This window comes from Dendrobates tinctorius, unplaced genomic scaffold (assembly GCF_039654945.1).
Source record: "Dendrobates tinctorius isolate UK_male_01 unplaced genomic scaffold, ASM3965494v1 ptg000216l, whole genome shotgun sequence".
Lineage (NCBI taxonomy): Eukaryota > Metazoa > Chordata > Amphibia > Anura > Dendrobatidae > Dendrobates > Dendrobates tinctorius.
Window position 1 is genome coordinate 4,405,593 of NW_027361883.1, and position 20,999 is coordinate 4,426,591.

A 20,999-nucleotide genomic window follows, 5' to 3' on the forward strand; every position below is an offset into this window, starting at 1 on the left:
ATTGCTACATGAAGTTGGGTTTGGTGGCATCAGCAATTTCTATTTTCACAATGTTTGACACTAGAGTCCAGCAAACTGATGAATGCCATCAGCCTGCAATTTTACAATTCTGATAGGATGGGATGAATTCTGAATACTGAAAAGATAGGCTGTGGTTTAGTGAACTTATAGCTCTCTAAAGAATGGATCGGCTTCATATTCAGTGAGGTATCGGCTAGCCTGTATTAACTGAATAGGTTGAGTTCTCACAAATGGCTAGGCTGTCAGTACTCTCTAGTGAATGGCTAGGCTGTATTCTCTGTGATGTCATCTCTCTAGTGAATGGCTAGGCTGTATTCTCTGTGATGTCATCTCTCTAGTGAATGGCTAGGCTGTATTCTCTGTGATGTCATCTCTCTAGTGAATGGCTAGACTGTATTCTCTGTGATGTCAGCTCTCTAGTGAATGGCTAGGCTGTATTCTCTGTGATGTCATCTCTCTAGTGAATGGCTAGGCTGTATTCTCTGTGATGTCATCTCTCTAGTGAATGGCTAGGCTGTATTCTCAGTGATATCATCCCTCTCTAGTGAAAGGCTAGGCTGTATTCTCATTGATATCATCCCTCTCTAGTGAAAGGCTAGGCTGTATTCTCAGTGATGTCATCTCTCTAGTGAATGGCTAGGCTGTATTCTCAGTGATGTCATCTCTCTAGTGAATGGCTAGGCTGTATTCTCTGTGATGTCATCTCTCTAGTGAATGGCTAGGCTGTATTCTCTGTGATGTCAGCTCTCTAGTGAATGGCTAGGCTGTATTCTCAGTGATATCATCCCTCTCTAGTGAAAGGCTAGGCTGTATTCTCAGTGATGTCATCTCTCTAGTGAATGGCTAGGCTGTATTCTCTGTGATGTCATCTCTCTAGTGAATGGCTAGGCTGTATTCTCTGTGATATCATCCCTCTCTAGTGAATGACTAGGCTGTATTCTCAGTGATGTCATCTCTCTAGTGAATGGCTAGGCTGTATTCTCTGTGATGTCATCTCTCTAGTGAATGGCTAGGCTGTATTCTCTGTGATGTCAGCTCTCTAGTGAATGGCTAGGCTGTATTCTCAGTGATATCATCCCTCTTTAGTGAATGGCTAGGCTGTATTCTCAGTGATGTCATCTCTCTAGTGACTGGCGAGGCTGTATTCTCTGTGATGTCATCTCTCTAGTGAATGGATAGGCTGTATTCTCATTGATGTCATCTCTCTCTAGTGAATGGCTAGGCTGTATTCTCAGTGATATCATCTCTCTAGTGAATGGCTAGGCTGTATTCTCAGTGATATCATCCCTCTTTAGTGAATGGCTAGGCTGTATTCTCAGTGATGTCATCTCTCTAGTGACTGGCGAGGCTGTATTCTCTGTGATGTCATCTCTCTAGTGAATGGATAGGCTGTATTCTCATTGATGTCATCTCTCTCTAGTGAATGGCTAGGCTGTATTCTCAGTGATATCATCTCTCTAGTGAATGGCTAGGCTGTATTCTCAGTGATATCATCCCTCTTTAGTGAATGGCTAGGCTGTATTCTCAGTGATGTCATCTCTCTAGTGACTGGCGAGGCTGTATTCTCTGTGATGTCATCTCTCTAGTGAATGGATAGGCTGTATTCTCATTGATATCATCCCTCTTTAGTGAATGGCTAGGCTGTATTCTCAGTGATGTCATCTCTCTAGTGACTGGCGAGGCTGTATTCTCTGTGATGTCATCTCTCTAGTGAATGGATAGGCTGTATTCTCATTGATGTCATCTCTCTCTAGTGAATGGATAGGCTGTATTCTCATTGATGTCATCTCTCTCTAGTGAATGGATAGGCTGTATTCTCAGTGATATCATCTCTCTAGTGAATGGCTAGGCTGTATTCTCTGTGATGTCATCTCTCTCTAGTGAATGGCTAGGCTGTATTCTCAGTGATATCATCTCTCTAGTGTATGGCTAAGCTGTATTCTCTGTGATGTCATTGTTACGTGTTACAGAACCACTCAGCACCCAGAATATGTTGTGCAGTTATATGTATGTATAATAGGTTCTATGTGAGATGCATTTCCCTAATGCATCAGCCCACAGGCTGCGCCCCTGGGCAGAGAGAACACGATATTCTCCTTTTGTCCGCCCTCCCCCCACCATTGTAATTCCCACAGTAAACATCTTGTAATGCATGTCTGGCCTGCCGCTTTTCTATTGGCCTGCCCTCTGTATCTGTGTGATATATTCTGTGTCCTGTGAGTAAAGTGTTGTCAGACTGGAAATACGTGGAGAAGCAGTGATCTTTTATATGCGCCCATGTAACCAAGGAATTCCAGCCAGCGTCATTCATTCAGACTCCAGCCAACGCACAGTGGACCTCCGAAAACACTGGGTGGTACTGAAAGAGGTACCCCAGCTTGGGTAGACCCCGTTACACTGGTGGCAGACAGCGGGATTTGATACCCCTTCCACAGGAGGAAAGGAATGAATGGAAAATAACTACCAGAAGTTAAAGAGGACTACATTAAAAGATCTGGTGGAAGCCTGAGGGTTGATCGCCAGCAACAAAACAAAAGTGGATTTGATAGCAGCCATCATGGAACACGACAGTGCAGCGCCCCCCAATGTGAATGTGGAGGAGACCGAATTCCAGAGGGAGGTAAAGAACAGACTGGCGTTCTATGGCCTAAACCCTGCAGTAGAGATCATACGAGAGGTGATGGCTGATGTGCGTACTGATCTGAAGGAAAAGATGGCCGAGCGGACCAGGATAGAGCTAGCCAAGATGGAGATGGCAGAGCGGACCAAAGTGGAGCTGGCCAAGATGGAGATGGCAGAGCGGAGAGAGGAGAGTCAGCGAGCAGGGGGAGCTCTGGCCTTCGACCAGGTACCTTCAACAGTAAGCCACAAAAAGATCCAGTATAATGCCTTCCGACAGTTGGGGGAGGCAGAGGAAGACATTGATGGCTTTCTGCAGGACTTTGAGCGGCAGTGTGCCCTTCATCAAGTGAAGCCGGAGGAACGGGTTCAGATTCTGGCCAGCAAGCTGACAGGCTGGGCAGCAGACGCCTATCGCACGGTACCTGATGAGGACTGTATGGACTATGAGCGGATCAAAGAAGTGATCTTGGCCCGGTATGCGCTGACACCAGAGGCCTACCGACAAAAGTTCTGCGGACTTATAAAACGCGTAACCGATACCCACACTGAATGTGCCTGTAAATTACGGCGGTCACTGCTACAGTGGGTACAAGGAAGCCAAGCAACCACTAAGGAGGACGTCCTCCAGCTCTTCCTGTTAGAACGATTCTTTAATGGACTAAACCCCGAGACACAGGAATGGCTTCGGGACAGGCGGCCAACAACTCTTGAGGAAGCCGCTCGTCTGGCCAATGAACATCATGAAGCCAGGAGGCCGCAGTTGTCAGGATCAAAGGTGGTCACTAGGGGCCCGCCCATGGACCTGGAGGGCCCCAAACAACCGAAGACTGTAGGGGGACCAGCTAGATACCCGGCCTACCACAGTCCCCCTGGGGCGCGATGCCACACCTGCCGTCAGCTGGGCCACCTGCAAAGACAATGCCCCAACCGGACTCAGCATACCCAGTGGCCAAAGGCGGGAACAGCTACCTTCAGCCGGGCTGCTGCACACTGCTACCAAGGCGAAGCTGACCTGGCATTGGGGGCTACGATTAATCAAGGGGTGGAAGAGATGGAGGAAGTGCTGCATGAAGTAGACCCCGTGCAGGCAGCCCGGGCAGATAATCGACAGCATCGACAGGTCATCTGGGTTAATGGGAAACGTATGCAGGGACTAAGAGATTCCGGGGCAACTTTGACCCTTGTGAAGCCTCATCTCGTCCGGGACCAAGAGAAGACGGACCGGACAGTGGCAGTCCATGTAGCAGGGGGAGCTATACATCGACTACCCACTGCCAGGATTCACCTGAACTGGGGAGTCGGGGATGGCCTTGTTGAGGTCGGCTTGATGGAGGATTTGCCTGCAGACGTCTTGCTGGGAAATGACTTGGGGCCCATGTTGTCTGCATTCTCGGTGGCCCCTCTGGCTGAGACCTATCCTGTGACCACCCGGAGACAAGCTCGAGCTGCGGAGGCGGAATCACACTCAGAGGAGGCCCAGGTAAGACATCCCAGCCCTGCACGTATTCCCGTAGCCAGACACATTTCTTGGGCCACCCCAGATGAATTTTAGAGGGAGTTACTTGAGGATCCTTCACTAGAGGGATATCGTGGGAAGGCACAGGAGGGGAGAGGAGTACTGGAAGGGGAACAGTTTGTATGGAAGCAGGGACTCATCTACCGGATAACAGAGCAGCACCACACAGGGACGAGCCCCATTATAAAACAGCTGGTAGTTCCCAAGAAGTATAGGCAGGAGTTACTGCGAATCTCTCATGATATACCCTTGGCTGGGCACTTCGGCGTCATTCGCACCAGGCATCGTCTGACACAAAACTTCTTTTGGCCGGGGGTAACCTATGATGTTCGTCAGTACTGCCAGACCTGTGACAGTTGTCAGCGCATTGGCAAGAGGGGGGATCGATGCAAGGCCAAATTACGCCCCCTCCCCATTGTGGAGGAATCATTTAGCCGAGTAGCAGTCGATCTGATAGGGCCGTTAGCCAAACCCAGTCCATCAGGGAAAAAGTATATATTGACAGTGGTAGATTATGCCACAGGATATCCAGAGGCGGTTGCGTTACCTAACATACTGGCAGAGACGGTGGCGGCTGCCCTGCTCCAGGGTTTCTCACGGGTTGGATTTCCCCGGGAGATTATCTCGGACCAGGGTACCCAGTTTACAGCAGAGGTGACCAACCAACTGTGGAAGCTGTGCGGCGTAAAGTCCATTAGAAGCGCCCCATACCACCCACAAACCAATGTGTTGTGTGAACGCTTTAAAGGGACATTAAAACAGCTCATTGGGACTTTTACCAGGACCTACAGGGACTGGGAGAAATTCTTGCCACACCTCCTGTTTGCCTATCGGGAGGTGCCCCAAGAATCCACGGGGTTCTCCCCGTTTTAGCTGGTATACGGGAGACCGGTAAGAGGACTCCTAGACTTAGTGCTGGAACACTGGGAAGGGGAGGGCCTCATTGAAGGGGTACCTATTGTACCCTATGTGCTGGAATTTCGGGACCGCCTACAGGAGCTGACCCAGGTTGTACATGAGAACCTGCAGGCGACACAGCGGCGCCAGCGCGTATGGTACGATCGGAGGGCCAGAGAGTGCACTTTGGAAATAGGACAGAAGGTCCTGGTGTTAGAGCCCACTAAGCAGAATAAGTTTCAAGCTGCATGGCAGCGGCCTTACCAGGTAGTGGGGAAAATAGCCGACACAACCTATAATGTCGCCGATTGTGACGACCCCAGGGTTATCCGCATGTTCCACGTGAATATGCTGAAGCCCTACCGGGAGCGCCCTGAAGAGGTAGTGGCCATCTGTGCACCTGAAGCAGAGGATTTAGCCGGACTTCCCTTGCCGGATGTCTTGGGGAAAGGACTCAGTCTGAAACATGGGACCAGGTACACATGGATGAAGACCTAGGCCCCCGGGAGAGACAGCAGGTGGAGGTGTTGTTGAGGCTGTGACAGAGGATGTTTTCAGAGAGACCGGGGTACACTCGCCTGGCACAACACAAGGTTGAGACCCAGGATCAGACCCCTGCGACAAAACCCCTTCCGCGTCCCTGAGTCTGTACGAGAGGGGATGCGACAAGAGATACATGAGATGTTGCATTTAGGGGTCATTGAAGAGTCAGTCCCTGGGCATCCCCCGTAGTGTTAGTGCCCAAGAAGGATGGGACTACACGGTTTTGTGTAGACTATCGTAGGCTCAATGAGAAAACAGTGACGGATGCCTACCCCATGCCGCGTGTGGATGAGTTGTTAGACCGGCTGGCGGGGGCAAAGTATTTGACCACCATCGATCTATGCAAAGGCTACTGGCAGATTACCCTTAGTCCTGACACTATTCCCAAGTCGGCAGTTGTCACCCCGTTCGGCTTATTCCAGTTTCGAGTTATGCCATTCGGGATGAAGAATGCCCCGGCGACCTTCCACTAAAACCCAGGTCATGGCGTTTCTAGGGACAGCGGGGTATTACAGGAAATTCGTTCCCAATTACAGCAGCGTAGCCAAGCCCCTCGCTGATTTGACCCATAAGAACCAACCCCGCCAGGTAACCTGGACCTCAGAGTGTGAGGAAGCCTTCCGCCAACTAAAGGACGCCCTCACCAATACCCCTGTATTGGCCGCACCCGATCCAACTAAACGTTTCCTTGTTCACACAGACGCTTCTATGTTTGGATTGGGGGCAGTACTGAGCCAAGTCGGGCCGGACGGCCAAGAACACCCCTGAGCCTACCTGAGTCGGAAACTACTGCCCCGTGAAGTAAGCTATGCGGCCATCGAGAAGGAGTGCCTGGCGGTAGTATGGGCACTCAAGAAGTTGCAGCCATATTTGTATGGACGACAGTTTTCACTCCTAACGGACCATAATCCCCTAGTCTGGCTTAATCGGGTCTCCGGAGACTACGCCAGATTGATGCGGTGGAGTTTAGCCCTACAACCTCTGGACTTCACCATCCACCACAGACCCGGCAAACAAAATGGTAACGCCGATGGACTAAGTCGACAAACGGAACTTGTACCAACCCCATAAACTTCGGTCATCCCCAAACCGATCCGTTGAGGATCAGACTGTGTATGCCGATCGCGTCGCTGAAAAGGGAGCCGTGTTACAGAACCACTTAGCATCCAGAATATGTTGTGCAGTTATATGTATGTATAATAGGTTCTATGTGAGATGCATTTCCCTAATGCATCAGCCCACAGGCTGCGCCCCTGGGCAGAGGGGACACAATATTCTCCTTTTGTCCGCCCTCCCCCCCCTTTGTAATTCCCACAGTAAACATCGGCAGGCTCCGGCCACCTGCGGCTTTTGTAATGTATGTCTGGCCTGTCGCTTTTCTATTGGCCGGCCCTCTGTATCTGTGTGATATATTCTGTGTCCAGTGAGTAAAGTGTTGTCAGACTGGAAATACGTGGAGAAGCAGTGATCTTTTGTATGCGCCCATGTAACCAAGGAATTCCAGCCAGCGTCATTCATTCAGACTCCAGCCAACGCAGAGCGGACCTCCTAAAACACGGGGTGGTACTGAAAGAGGTATCCCAGCCTGGGTAGACCCCGTTACATCATCTCTCTCTAGTGAATGGCTAGGCTGTATTCTCATTGATATCATCTCTCTAGTGAATGGCTAGGCTGTATTCTCAGTGATGTCATCTCTAGTGAATGGCTAGGCTGTATTCTCAGTGGTGTCATCTCTCACTAGTGAATGGCTAGGCTGTATTCTCAGTGATGTCATCTCTCTAGTGAATGGCTAGGCTGTATTCTCAGTGATGTCATCTCTCTAGTGAATGGCTAGGCTGTATTCTCAGTGATGTCATCTCTAGTGTATGGCTAGGCTGTAATCTCTGTGATGTCATCTCTCTCTAGTGAATGGCTAGGCTGTATTCTCTGTGATGTCATCTCTCACTAGTGAATGGATAGGCTGTATTCTCAGTGATGTCATCTCTCTAGTGAATGGCTAGGCTGGATTCTCAGTGATGTCATCTCTCTAGTGAATGGCTAGGCTGTATTCTCAGTGATGTCATCTCTCTAGTGAATGGCTAGGCTGTATTCTCATTGATGTCACCACTCTCTAGTGAATGACTAGGCTGTATTCTCAGTGATGTCATCTCTCACTAGTGAATGGATAGGCTGTATTCTCAGTGATGTCATCTCTCTAGTGAATGGATAGGCTGTATTCTCAGTGATGTCATCTCTCTCTAGTGAATGACTAGGCTGTATTCTCAGTGATGCCATCTCTCTCTAGTGAATGGATAGGCTGTATTCTCAGTGATGCCATCTCTCTCCAGTGAATGGCTAGGCTGTATTCTCTGTGATGTCATCTCTCTAGTGAATGGCTAGGCTGTATTCTCAGTGATGTTATCTCTCTAGTGAATGGCTAGGCTGAAGACCCACCTCTTCCGACAAGCCTATAACCTGCAGTATCCACCGATCGACCAAACCGCTGCATGACCAGCTCTACCCTCGCCTACTGTATTCTCACCCATCCCTTGTAGATTGTGAGCCTTCGCGGGCAGGGTCCTCTCTCCTCCTGTACCAGTTATGACTTGTGTTGTTTAACATTATTGTACTTGTTTTTACTATGTATACCCCTCCACTGACTGACGCTGACTATAACTCTAACTCCCTAACCACATACGTAATATCAAAGGGAAGGGGTTTTTTAAGGAGTCAGTCACCAGAATCATACATCCGTCACCATTCACACATAGCAAGTATAGTCTATACTAGCGCATGGCCGAGAGGCCATGCGGGCCTTTTATAGCCATGCGCTTCCAGGTCCTTCCAGACCTCTGAGATGGGCCAATCAGATCAGGACAAGGACCTGAGCAGGTGACCCCCGATCTCCACTGGGAGATCGTCTCGTGGGCATGCCCAGTAGCTCGGCGAGAGGACTTAGCCTCTGGAGTGGTTACCTGCAAAGCAGATTGCACTGCCATTGCTGCTCCAGAGGTGGCAGCAACATTCAGACCCAGAGAGCTGGTATGACCAGGGTCCCTGGATCACTGAGATTGCTGTGCAGGCCCCTGAGTGGCCAGAAAGGAATGGGAGACCACTGGATATATGGCTCTGGATTCCTGCTTTGCACCTGCAGAAATCTGACACCTAACATTACCCCCCCCCCTCTGAGCGTCGCTGCGATCAGGAGCTTAGCGTGGATGTTCTCCACTGGCTCCCAGGTTTGGGCCTCTGGATCATGACCCTTCCAGTCTACCAAATAAAACTTTTTGCCACGCACAATCCTGCGTCCCACAATGGCGTTAACCTCAAACTCGTCCAAAGACAAGTCTGATGACCCTGCAGATGACTCAGAGAACCGGGCCATGTGAACAGGTTTGAGAAGGGACACATGGAAAATGTCAGAAATGGCTAAATGTGGAGGAAGAGCCAGGCGGTAGACCACCGAACTGATTCGCTCGAGAACTTTAAAAGGTCCGATGTATCGCGGCGCGAACTTGGTGGACATGGCCTGCAGCTTGATGTTTCGAGCAGAGAGCCACACAAAGTCACCGGGGGAAAAGGATGGAGCGGGTCACCGATGTGTGTCGGCGGATGCCCTCATTCTTTCTTTAGAGGCACGAATAACATCCTCAGTGCGATCCCAAATGTCGCGAGCCTCCACTGCCCAGTCTGCCACCCCGGAGTCAGCGGAGGACACTGGCATCGGGATAGGGACGCGCTGATGTTGGCCGTAATTTAGAAGCAACAGTGTCTGACAGTGGAATCAGCCACTGCATTTTTCAGGGCAAATTCAGCCCATGGTAGCAAGGATACCCAGTCATCCTGCCTGGCAGAGACAAACTGCCGCAGGTATGTGACCAAGGTTGGTTGGCTCTCTCAACCAAGCCGTTCGTCTCGGGATGGTAAGCGTAGGACAGGTTTAGCTCAATGCTGCAGAGCTCCCTCCAGAACCGGGACGTGAACTGGGGACCTCGATCACTAACAAATTTGTCCGGCATGCCATGCAGACGGAATACATGTTTTATGAACAGTGTGGCAAGACCACGAGTGGAAGGCAACCGTGCGAGTGGCACCAGATGCACCATTTTAGAAAAATGGTCGGTGACCACCCAGATGACCGTACTGCCACCAGACTTGGGCAGGCCAACCACAAAATCCATGCCAACCATCTCCCAAGGTCTATCCGCCACCGGCAGAGGGTACAATAACCCAGCTGGCCTCTGTCTAGAGGACCTGTTCCGTGCACATGAGTCGCATGCTTGTATGTATTCCTTAGTGTCTCGAGCCATGTGTGGCCACCAATACGACCTTGCCAGGAGTTCTGTGGTCCGCTTATTGCCAAAGTGACCACCCACCCTGGACGCGTGTGCCCAGGCGAGAACCTCCGGCCGTAGCTGAGGAGGCACAAAGGTCTTGCCCGGTGGCACTGACTCGAGAGCAACTGGAGCCACGGTCGTAAAGCTCTCCGAAGGGAGAATTAGCCGTGGCTCAGCCTCCCCTTCCTCCGCTGAGACCACCGAGCGCGAGAGAGCATCCGCACGGACGTTCTTCTCTCCAGAGAGAGAGTGCAAGGTGAAGCGGAATCGGGAGAAGAAGAGCGACCACCTAGCTTGATGAGAGTTGAAGCGCTGGGCCGTTTGTAAATAGACCAGATTTTTATGGTCCGTATACACCTGGAAGGGAAACCGGGTTCCCTCCAGGAGATGTCTCCACTCGGAAAAGGCCAACTTCATTGCTAGCAGCTCCCTGTCCCCGATGGAGTAATTCTTCTCCGCCGGTGAGAAGGTCTTAGAGAAGAAGAAGCAGGGATGCTTCTGACCTTGAGCATCCTTCTGGAAAAGGACTGCTCCTGCACCGACGGAAGAGGCATCCACCTCCAGAATAAACGGTTTATCCACATCGGTACGGTGTAAGATGGGAGCGCCAGCAAAATGGGATTTTAGAGACGAGAAGGCCTTGGAGACCTGTTCAGACCAAGCGTTAGGATTAGCTCCTTTCTTTGTGAGAGCAACCAAAGGAGCTACCAGTGTGGAGAAGTGAGGTATGAACTGGAGGTAATAGTATATGAACCCTAGGAAGCGCTGCACTGCTTTGAGTGAGTGTGGTTCCTGCCAGTCCATTACCGCTTGCAGTTTGGCCGGATCCATGGCCAACACCTGGGCCGAGATGATGTAGCCCAGGAACAGCAAGGACTCCTGCTCAAACTGGCTCTTCTCCAGCTTGGCGGAAAGAGTTCGCCCGCAGACGGTCAAAGACCCTGCAGACGTCTCTCCGGTGAGAGATCAAATCTGGCGAGAAGATGAGGATGTCATCCAGATAGACCACCACCGAGGTGGAGAGCATATCGCGAAAGACGTCATTGACGAAATCCTGGAAGACAGCAGGCGCATTACAAAGGCCGAAGGGCATGACCAGATATTCGTAGTGGCCATCCCTGGTATTAAAGGCTGTCTTCCACTCATCTCCTTCACGAATGTGGATCAAGTTTTACGCCCCCCGTAGATCTAATTTCGTAAAGATTCGGGCCCCTTGCAACCTGTCAAATAGCTCAGAGATCAACGTCAGAGGGTATTTGTTTTTAACTGTTATGGCGTTGAGACCTCTGTAGTCAATGCAGGGACATAACTCTCCACTCTTCTTCTGCACGAAGAAGAACCCTGCACCAGCCGGCGACACCGATTTTCTGATAGAACCTCTAGCCAGGTTCTCCCGGATATATTGAGACATAGCCTCTGTCTCAGGGAGTGACAGCGGATACACACAGCCTCTAGGAGGTTCCGTGCCTGGCAGAAGATCTATTGGGCAATTGTAAGGACGGTGCGGCGGGAGCATCTCCGCAGATTTTTTAGAGAAGACGTCCGCGTACTGGTGGTAAGATTTAGGAAGCGCGGAGAGATCCGCGGGCACTTCAGTGGAAGCTACCTGAACACTGCCCCTCAGGCATTTTCCCTCACAGTCCTTGCTCCAACCCAGTATATTCCCCGAAGCCCAATCAATATGAGGGGAGTGACAACGGAGCTAGGGAACTCCGAGAAGCACCTGGTCGTTGCCATCTGGCAAAATGAACAAGGACAGAATCTCACGATGAGAGGGTGAGATTGAGAGGCCGAGTGGGGCTGTCTGGTGGGTTACCTGAGATGGTAAAGGTGCACCATTAACCACCCTGATGGTCAGAGGTTGGGGCAGTAACACCAGTGGAATAGCGTGTCTCTGGGCGAAGGTCGAGGACATAAAGTTCCCCTCAGGCTCGGAATTCAGGGTAAGCTTTACCTCCCAGGTGGAGGCCCCGCTATCTAATGTCCCTCGGAATACCAGTTTGGGAGAAAAGGGTTTCATATTTGTCTGACCACCACCTACGACCACTGGACGTGATCGTTTTTCTAACCGCAGAGTACACGTGCTAGCCGAGTGGCCACACTGCCGGCACTGGTAACAACGTGCGGAGCTTCGCACCGGACGTGGCTTGGGGCCGGCGCGAGACACCTCCATAGGTTCGGAGGGTGTAAGCTTCTGAGTGGGAGATCTTAGCGGCTTGGTGAAGGTGGGAGCCAAGTTAACCCTTCGTCTGGATTGCGCGCGTTCCAGCCCGCGCTCCGTAAATCGGAGATCAATGCGGATGGAGATGGCAATCACTTCCTCCAGACTTGTGGGGACCTCTCTGGTTGCTAGAGCATCTTTGACATGCTCTGCTAACCCTCTCCAAAACACAGGGATGAGTGCTTTATCGGGCCACTTTAGTTCGGAAGCCAATGTCCGGAATCGGACGGCATAATGGCTGACTGAGAGAGACCCCTGTGTTAAGGCCAATAATTGGAGAGAGGTGTTGTGCGTGATCCATGGTCCCAAAAATACCTGCTTCAGAGCCGCGAGGAACTGAGCAGCCCCCTGAACCACGGGATCATCATGCACAATGGTGTAGCCCACTCTAATGCCCTGCCAGAAAAAAGAGAAACAATAAACCCCACCTTAGCCTGCTCTGTAGGGAACCGTGCAGCCAGTAACTCAAGCTGGATAGAGCACTGACTCATGAATCCCCTACAGGTGGCGCTGTCACCCAAAAACTTGTCGGGGAGCAGGAGGCGAGATATTATCGGCATAGGCGTGAGTGAGGGCACGCGTGAGACAGTCTCTGCAACTGCCTGAGCAGCGGCTACCTTAGCATTCGCAGCTGAGGTGGAGCTCTCGATAGCCACCAACTTGCTCTCCAGCTGCCAAATGTACTGCTGCAGCTGCACCATTACTAGCCAGACCCTGGCGCTAGTATAATGTTAGGGATGGCGGAAGGCACTAAGTATAAAAAATAGGAAGTGCGTTTGCCGCCCGGGGTCCACCGTGCAGTAGGTGTGACAACCGCTGCTGAGTAATGGCAGACTCGCTATATGGCGGTATACTGCGCTCGGGTTAAACGTCACCCAAGGTGCGCAGAGCGGACTCTGTTAAACTCACAGAGGCGCTTAAGCACAAATAAAGCATAAACGCCGAGTATTCTGACTCATGGATATGTAGAACGTATGGTGCCTGGATAGACCTCTCTTTCTGGGCCCTTTCCGTATCGACCTGTACTCACGTTCATACCAATTAATCAGACAGCTTAACTCAGCCACGATCTCATGTAAGAAGACTCCAGGAAAAGAGGCATGCTTTAACTGAAATTCTTGTATTATGATGAAAGCAGCAGGTAAAAAGGAATATTCTTCAGAGGACATGTAAGAAGATGCATACAGATGGAGGGACGATCACAAAATGGAGAATAAGGGAGGGAACAAACATACATCACAGGACTACAGGGAGAGAGTTGGGACAAAATACAGGGAAAGGCAAATTTCTGCCTAGCAACAAGGATACAACACAAGCAATGCAAATATTAAATGATTTCCCAAGTCGTGGGACATGACACTCCCCGTCTGAAATCCTTGGATTTCACGATGTCCTTAATTCTTCGAAGTCGTTCGAACCTGAAAAACAAGAGAAAAGAAAAAACATGCATGCAATAATAAACATTTTTAAAGTCCAACTCGTTGTTGTTGACCCGTAGATCACACCGGAAGATATGTCCAAGTCTATTAAACCCATCTTCGGATTGGGGAAGCCGCAAACATGCCAACTCTTCCACCAACCCAGCAATCCAATGGCAATGTTCAAAGTTCAATCCAATGGAAAATGTCAATGTTCAATAAAACTGGGGAATGAGGAGGAATGCTCCCCGCCGTGAGCAACGTCCAGGAGCAATGTTCAGTTCATATGACGTCCTCCTTTGGCAGTAGCAGCACGAGATCGGTGACCGGACGGAGGAAGGTTCGGGTAGAGCCCCCTTTTGTCACCTTAACTTCTGTCTTACGCGTCTTTCCGTCCTCACTGGGCATGACCTTGGTGATAAGACCCATTGGCCAGTCGTTACGATGAGCCTCTTTGTCTTTTAAGAGAACAAGGTCTCCGTAGAAGGTAAAGGAATCAATTGCAATGTCCATTTCGTCTCTTACAACTTCAGCAATTTCTAGTGCCAGTACTGCAGCGCAAAGTTCGAGTCTGGGTACAGAGTGTGCAGGCTTCGGGGTTAATTTGGCCTTACCCAGGATGAAACCTCAATGCACCTTATTAGCTTCTAAGGTCTTCAGATAAGCTACTGCGGCTATGGCTTCTGTAGATGCATCACAGAAAATATGAACTTCTCTTCTGATTGCAGCCAAAGATGATCTTGGAGAATAACAACGTGGGACTTGGAGTTGCTCTAAGAACTTCAAGGACTTCTTCCATGTCTCCCACCTTTGCTGTTTCTGAGTCGGCAGCGGGGTGTCCCAATCAGTGTTCTCGGCAGTGAGCTGTCTTAACAGTATCTTGCCTTGAATAGTGATGGGTGCTACAAACCCGAGAGGATCGTAGATGCTGTTTATGACAGATAGGACTCCTCGTTTGGTAAAGGGTTTGTCACAGGGCGACACTTGGAAGGTGAAGGTGTCCTGTTTGATATCCCACAGTAGACCAAGGCTGCGCTGTGTGGGAGGAACATCAGAACCTAGGTTGAGGTCCTTTAGGTTCGTGGCATGGTCCTCAGATGGAAACGCGCTCATTACCTCTTGACTGTTAGAGATGATCTTGTGGAGTCTGAGGTTTGATGTGGATAGCATTTCCTGTGTCCTGGAGAGTAGGTCAATTGCCTCTTCACTTGTGGGCAAGGACTTGAGCCCATCGTCTACGTAGAAGTTCTTCTCTACGAATTGACGAGCATCGGATCCGTACTCTCTCTCACCTTCCTGGGCTGTCTGTCTCAGTCCATAGATCGCCACAGCAGGTGAAGGACTGTTGCCGAAGAAATGGACCTTCATCCGGTAGTCTATGACTTGATTGTTGACATTGTTGTCTTTGTGCCATAGGAACCTAAGATAGTTTCTGCTGTCTTCCTTCATGATGAAGCATGAAACATCTGCTGAATGTCGGCCATTATAGCAACAGGTTCTTGTCTGAAGCGGATCAATACTCCAAGGAGGCTGTTGTTCAGGTTGGGTCCAGTTAGTAGCAGGTTGTTGAGAGAGAGGCCTTCATACTGAGCACTGGAGTCAAACACCACTCTGATCTGGTTAGGCTTGTGAGGGTGATAGACACCAAAGGATGGAAGGTACCAACATTCTTCTCCTTCCTTCAGTGGTGGCGCAGGTTCAGCATGATCTCTGCCAAAGATGTTCTGCATAAAGTCAATGAAATGATTCTCCATCTCTGGTTTCCTCTTTAGGGTACGCTTTAAGGATGAGAACCTTGCAGTTGCTTGCTGCAGGTTGTTCGGCAACCTCGCTCTTGGGAAACGAAAGGGTAAAGGAGCTACCCAACTGTTGGAGTCATCTTGATCAAATTCTTTGTCCATAACCTTTATGAATTCTTTATCTTCCCTTGTGGGTGCTAACTTGTTGTCTTCATTTGTGGAATCGAACACTGTTGACCCGAGGTTTTCGTCCCAGGGTTGGAGCATGTTCATATTGTTGAAGGATTCCTGTTGCCTCTTGGTGTTGCTCACTTTCTCTTTCACCCAGGAATGATGTGGGCATGGCTGAAAATGAGTGCTGCGACCATTTGGAAAGATGTGTGTTTTGTAAGAGGAGATGTTATTAGGTCTCTTCATCTTGTGTATGCAAACATTGCCTATAATTACCCAGTCTAGATCAAAGCGTTGGGCAAATGGTGCGTCGTGTGGTCCGTTAATTTGCTGACGTACCTTGTGCAGCCGGAGAATGTCTCTGCCAAGCAGAATCAGGATATCTGCGCTGTTGTTGAGGGCTGGTATCTTGTTTGCTATCCCCTTGAGATGTGGGTGATGAAGAGCAGCCTCTGGCGTTGGGATCTCTTCTCGATTGGATGGAATCTGGTTGCACTCGACAAGTGTAGGTAAGGGTATCTCTACGGTGTTGTCGAGGGATGTCGCCATAAGACCACTGGCCCTTCTCCCAGAGACCTCTGTAACACCGCTGCAGGTACTTAAGGTGTAAGGGTAAGCATTTCCCTTTAAGTTAAACATATCAAAGAGTTCTGACCTTGCAAGTGATCGGTTGCTCTGATCATCCAAGAGGACGTACACCTTCACGGCTTTCTCTGGGTGACCGTTGGGATATACGTTCACCAGGCAAATCTTCGCACAGGACTTGTCCCAGAGACCTTCTCCGCAGACTTCTGTGCATAAAGAAGATATTGTGGTATGACTTGCAGTTTGAGCTGCGTCCTCCCCGCCATGGCTCGTGGTGGGGGAAGGAGTACGTGTAGAGTCAGGACGGTATGGGTGGTGCTTGTACGTGATCCTCACTGTCACACTCCATACACTTAATTGTAGTTTTACAGTCTTTAGCAAGGTGTTCAGTAGAAGCACAACATCTGTAGCATACCCCGAACTTCTTTAGAAGTTCCTTGCGTTCCTTGGAGCGGTTTCTTCCTGAAGCCGATGCACTTTTTTAAGGGATGTGGCTTCTTGTGGATGGGACACTCACGATTTGGGTTCTCTATCTTTTCACCCTTGTTGCTCTTGCCTGGGGCTGATGTTGGTAAGGGAAGAATATCCGTCTTCTTCACTGAAACTGGACTCCTGCGGTTTCTGTCATTCGAGCGTGTGCTCACGTATTTAGAGGGAGGTGAAGCTGGGCCACTGGATTCTCCGTAGGAAAAGCTTGGGTCGTTCTTACGCTCTGCAATGTCTTTTATAAACTCACAGAAGTAGGAGAACAGAGGAAATGACACTTGATGGTCTTTCTTGTATTTTAACCCTATTGCAGTCCACTTCTCTTGTACATTGTATGGTAGCTTGGAGATAATGGGGTTTACTCCACGAGCAGTGTCCAGGTAGCTGAGGCCAGGTAGGTGGGTGTCTGCCTTGGCCAGCTGGAGCTCTAACAGCAGGTCACTGAGCTCTAGGAACTTTGAACTGTCCTTGCTTGATATCTTTGGAAAACTCTGTAGTCGCTTGAACAGTGCATCCTCTATGGCTTCTGGACTGCCAAAGTTTCTCTCTAGTCTTTCCCATGCAGCCATGAGACCAGCCGTTGGATTACTGATATGTACAGACCTGAGTCTCTTGACACGCTCTGTGGATTGTGGTCCTAACCATCTGACCAGCAGGTCCAGCTCTTCTGCAGCAGTGATGCCGAGGTCACCAGTTACGGTTCTAAAGGCACTTTTCCAACCTCTGTAATTTTCAGGTTGGTCGTCGAACCTTGTGAGACCGGTTTTAGTAAGTTCACGGCGAATCATGTACCTTGCGAAGTCGGACATGTCTGTTCTTTCTGACTTAGGATGCACAATTGTAGGCTGAGCGGTGTTGTACATAGGGGTGGAGACGTCTTGGCCTTGAAACGTGGGGAAGTATGGCGTGGCATATGCATTTAGTCCAGCAACTGGTTTGGTGGGTATAGTTTCTGCTACCTGCGGAGGTGGCACTGTGTGGTTGTCGAGGGTATAATGACCTGCCGGCATATTGGGTTGCATGTAGGTATTAGCCTGTGGAGTTTGGTGAGATGCAGGGTTTTGGCGCATACTGGAATATGAAGGAAGTTCAAGTTTGGGAGCATTGTACTGACCTTGAATGCAGGATTCTGTAAGTGGATCGGCATCCTGGTGCTCTGGAGAAGCGTCAACACCATCAGGTGTGTTAGTGATGATCTGCGGTTCGCCATCTTGGCTTAGCACGTAGTCTATTGTGCGTTCAATAGGGTCTTCTGCCTCCATTTCACACAAACTGACGCTGTCTCTTTGACTCCCACTGATAGCCTGCTCGAGTACCTTTAATTCTGCCATGGCTGTTGCATGCTCACATTCCTTCTCTAGAGCTTCCATGCGTGCCGCTTCAGCGTCCATTTCTGCTCTATTTTGTGCAGCAGCTGCATCCATTTCTGCTCTCTTTTGTGCAGCAGCTGCATCCATTTCTGCTCTCTTTTGTGCAAAGGCAGTTTGTACCTTAGTAGTTTCAGCCTTAGCACGTGCTCTTATAAGCTGCTCAGTAAGAGTAGAATATTTTGATGAACTTGACCTAGATGAACGTTTTGAGTGCTTACACGATTTGGATGAGTGAGTTGATGCATCTGGTGTTCGTGCGATTCTAGCCTCTATCTTGGCTTTAATGTCATGTACAGTGCAGTCTCTTTCAGAATTAAGCTGCTGGAAACCTTGCAATTCGTTTAAAGTCTCTGGGAGATTCAGTTTCTTTAGGAGAATAATGTATTGGTCACTCTTCTCCATATACATTTGGTATGCTGTGCATAATTGTTCTAGGGCTCCCTCTGGTGGTAACCCATGAGAAGCAGGCCTTGATACAGTGTCTATGTGACTCAGCACTTTCTTCCATACTGAAGACACATCACTATATAATTCACATTTTGCAGTCTCTAAATTCTCCATGACTTTCCATGTGGGTTTGACTGTACGTTTTCCCCTTTCGCTAGATGGTGGATGGGGGTCTAGGTCTCTTTCCTGTGCTTGTAAGTCTGGTAGGGACATTGTATTCCTTGCTTCAGACATGATTAGATTGCAGGCAGGAAGAGTGGATGATGAGGGTTATACTTCTCACTGTTCAGCAACAGGAAATACACAGACTCTGCACAGAGTTGATACTTTGTATCTAATGCTGGAGCAGCTGCAGGGTCTTGCGTAATGATGGGAGTTATATTCCTCTCTGTTCAGCTGCAGTGTGTGGCTTCTATGCATGCTGGGGTCTGGCTGGAACTGGGTTACAGTCTATCTGGAAAATGTCCTTTTCCACTGAGATTCAGCACAGACCTTGAGTTACTGTCTCTGAAGGCAGGTTATTCCTTTTTACTATTCTGACTCATGGATATGTAGAACGTATGGTGCCTGGATAGACCTCTCTTTCTGGGCCCTTTCCGTATCGACCTGTACTCACGTTCATACCGATTAATCAGACAGCTTAACTCAGCCACGATCTCATGTAAGAAGACTCCAGGAAAAGAGGCATGCTTTAACTGAAATTCTTGTATTATGATGAAAGCAGCAGGTAAAAAGGAATATTCTTCAGAGGACATGTAAGAAGATGCATACAGATGGAGGGACGATCGCAAAATGGAGAATAAGGGAGGGAACAAACATACATCACAGGACTACAGGGAGAGAGTTGGGACAAAATACAGGGAAAGGCAAACTTCTGCCTAGCAACAAGGATACAACACAAGCAATGCAAATATTAAATGATTTCCCAAGTCGTGGGACATGACACCAAGCCTGTTAGCTTCACAGGTCTCAGCTGGCGTGCACACACGGTATATGCAACTGTACACACTGGATGTGGAGGAAAAACCGGCAAGGTAACAAATGGATATCAATAAGATACATGCAACAACACGCAAGATAATTAAAATACCCTTTATTAAATTATGGGTGTACACATTAAACAATTAAAAAGAAAGGCATCCCATATGTATACATGGTATAATAATGTAATACGCAATAGCATAGAGCTTAGTAAATAACCATGTAGGACAGGCTCAATAATGAACAGGTAATGATTATGTGCAACATGGCGTGACAAAGAAAATTATAAAAGTAGGGTGCACAAATAATGGGGACAAAAAAAAAAAAAAATGCCAATGTGTGCAAAAAAACCACACTGAATGTGTGGAAACCACGAAAAGTGAGGATGAGGGAATGGAACAATTACCCGGTGAGCCCTTAATGATGCCTGTAACGCACCCCGATGCGCGTTTCGGAGTAGGTCTCCTTCGAAGGCTGAAAAGGCTGTATTCTCTGTGATATCATCTCTCTCTAGTGAATGGCTAGGCTGTATTCTATGTGATGTCATCTCTCTAGTGAATGGCTAGGCTGTATTCTCATTGATGTCATCTCTCTAGTGAATGGCTAGGCTGTATTCTCATTGATGTCATCTCTCTAGTGAATGGCTAGGCTGTATTCTCAGTGATGTCATCTCTCTCTAGTGAATGGATAGGCTGCATTCTCTGTGATGTCATCTTTCTAGTGAATGGATAGGCTGTATTCTCAGTGATGTCATCTCTCTAGTGAATGGCTAGGCTGTATTCTCTGTGATGTCCTCTCTCTCTAGTGAATGTATAGGCTGTATTCTCTGTGATGTCATCTCTCTAGTGAATGGATAGGCTGTATTCTCAGTGATGTCATCCCTCTTTAGTGAATAGCTAGGCTGTATTCTCTGTGATGTCATCTCTCTCTAGTGAATGGATAGGCTGTATTCTCTGTGATGTCATCTTTCTAGTGAATGGATAGGCTGTATTACCAGTGATGTCATCTCTCTTTAGTGAATAGCTAGGCTGTATTCTCTGTGATGTCATCTCTCTAGTGAATGGCTAGGCTGTCTTCTCAGTGATGCCATCTCTCTCTAGTTAATGGATAGGCTGTATTCTCATTGATGTCATCTCTCTACCGAATAGCAGGCTGTATTCTCTGTCATGTCATCTCTCTAGTGAATGGATAGGCTGTATTCTCAGTGATGTCATCTCTCTAGTGAATGGCTAGGCTGTATTCTCAGTGATATCATCTCTCTCTAGTGAATGGCTAGGCTGTATTCTCAGTGATATCATCTCTCTCTAGTGAATGGCTAGGCTGTATTCTCTGTGATGTCATCTCTCTCTAGTGAATGGATAGGCTGTATTCTCAGTGATGTCATCCCTCTCTAGTGAATGGATAGGCTGTATTCTCAGTGATGTCATCTCTCTAGTGATTGGCTAGGCTGTATTCTCAGTGATATCATCTCTCTCTAGTGAATGGCTAGGCTGTATTCTCAGTGATGTCATCTCTCTCTAGTGAATGGCTAGGCTGTATTCTCTGTGATGTCATCTCTCTAGTGAATGGCTAGGCTGTATTCTCAGTGATATCATCTCTCTCTAGTGAATGGATAGGCTGTATTCTCAGTGATGTCATCTTTCTAGTGAATGGCTAGGCTGTATTC

The 20,999-nt window shown here is 48.9% G+C and overlaps 1 protein-coding gene across 1 annotated transcript in view; it reads left to right on the forward strand.

Moving 5' to 3' along the window:
• Nucleotides 1-20,999, forward strand: part of VAX2 (ventral anterior homeobox 2) — a 282,367-nt gene that overhangs the window by 129,947 nt on the left and 131,421 nt on the right. The window lies entirely within an intron of this gene.